A 2084-nucleotide genomic window follows, 5' to 3' on the forward strand; every position below is an offset into this window, starting at 1 on the left:
CTAGGGGATTACAAGGCCAATTCTGTACTAGCAGATGGGATCTAGAATTAATTTGGGACAGGGTTGTCTTATTTCAGACAGTACACAGCCAATATTTCTTTTTTATAAGACCATAGGAGTTATACTAATTTAAAATTCTTTTAAAAAATCAAATCAGATTATTCCATAGAAATAGATTTTATATATTGATTATTAAAATCCTTCAATATATATACCCCAAGACCAGGAAACTTACATCCTACTATATAATTCCAAGCACATTTTAGAATAACATTGAATATATATTATTGTAGTAGGTAAGTCAGATACAACTGGATTTCAAATACTCACTCTCAAAGATATATGACAAAACCGATAGAATCTGAATCTATGAAAGTTTATACCTTATTTGATATTACTTTTCATGAATAGTATTTTTGCATTTTTCCAAAAGTTATATGAATGACATAGAATGTGTGTTTTTCTTGACTTTCTGATGCAAGCCTTCCATATATGAGACTTTATACAATATGTTATTAACTCTTACTCTATAGGAGCAGATATGTACATGTAATTTCAGTCTTGAGTTACTCTAATGTGATTGCAGGATTATAGAAATATAACACATCTACTGTAAAGAATAGAGGTAAGGAAAAACCTTTCTTGTATTATCCTCATATTTTTTCTTTAGTTTTTAGGAGATAGCATTCTGTATTGTCAAGTGGAAAAATAAATAGCTATGCCTAAAATAGATCTTAAAATTAAATGTTTTCTTCCAAATTATAATTAACATACAGATTGAGTTCTATGGCTAAGTAGTTGTTTTTGTTTTGTTTTATTTTGTTTGTTTTTGTTTATTAACATCAGACAGTTTTTTACTTGACAAATAAGGACCTTTTTATGTGACTTGAGGAAGAGGCAGCTTAACTGGTTACATAATATGAAAAGAAATACCAGCAATATTAAGAAGAATAATGAAAAGGCACACACAGATCTTTCCTGTCTGCTGGTTGTCAAAGGCATCTGCAGAGTAGGACGGGCTGTCCGTGTTGCAGAAGATTTGTGGACCAGGGACCAATCCAACCAATTGGAGATGTCCACCTGGTCAAAGTACTTGTCCACATGGTGGCCAGGAAAGAGGGAGTTCCAGGACCCCTGGTGCTGCTCCAGAACTGCTGGGGCATTTCCTCACACAGCAACTATCTCCCAGCATGATCTACCTTCCATCATTGACTCAGTTGTTTTTCTTGTCTTTATCTACTGAACAACTGCAGAATGATTGTCCCAGTTCAAAGCGTAGAACTCTGTTCCAATGGTGGCGACCGACATAGCCTCCTGACTGCTGAAGTGCCACAGAACTGATGGGGGCACCCACAGTCACTTGCTGCACTCATTTCCTGAGCAAATCCCACAGGCAAATCTTTTTTGCAGGAATATCTAGGAAGAGCAGAGAACTGGATGCCTCCTCTTACCCTGGAGAATTCCCAGCACCAGCAGTTCTTCAGTAAAAGACACTGAATCTTCATGGAAGACATTGTCATGGGAGAGATCTTTGTGCTAGTGACCCTCAGAGAGCTGGCTCCTCCATAGCTTTTGAATTCTTGCTTCTGTGTTCTTGTAAATCTTGGCTTTAACTTTCATATTCCATTTTTATGTATATGCCGGTAAACGATGGTTGAACCTCCTGGTTGTATTACATAGCCTGATGGTGTCTTTCAAGTCCCTTATGTTCTACTCTCTGGTTATTAGATTTAGCATGTAAGAAACCTATTGAAATTTTAAGCCAGCTCAAACCTTTCTGTCTAGGTTAATTCTTTGAATCTTTGAGCTGCAAAGGCTATTTACCAGACTTTTCCTATTAACTGTATTTTTAGTCCCCTCTGGCAAATTCAGGATTAATTTCCCAACAACCTGAGGATGTAACATTCAGCTGCTGGAGTAACTCCATTTCTACCCTAGAAGCAGAAAGGATGGGTGCATTAATTTTGCACCCAAACAGCTTGAATGTTATGCTCTCTAACAGCCCTTCTTTGCTGACTAGGGAAACTTTGTGTTGGGAATTCCTTCCAGGAAAAAAAAAAAAAAAATTGAGAAAATGATACCTG

The 2084-nt window shown here is 36.6% G+C and overlaps 1 pseudogene; it reads right to left on the minus strand.

Moving 5' to 3' along the window:
* Positions 1 to 910: 910 nt before the first annotated feature.
* LOC119877256 lies at positions 911 to 1514 on the minus strand (annotated as a pseudogene).
* Between the last annotated feature and the right edge of the window lie 570 nt (positions 1515 to 2084).

The sequence above is a fragment of the Canis lupus genome, chromosome 18 (assembly GCF_011100685.1).
Source record: "Canis lupus familiaris isolate Mischka breed German Shepherd chromosome 18, alternate assembly UU_Cfam_GSD_1.0, whole genome shotgun sequence".
Taxonomy (NCBI): Eukaryota; Metazoa; Chordata; class Mammalia; order Carnivora; family Canidae; genus Canis; species Canis lupus.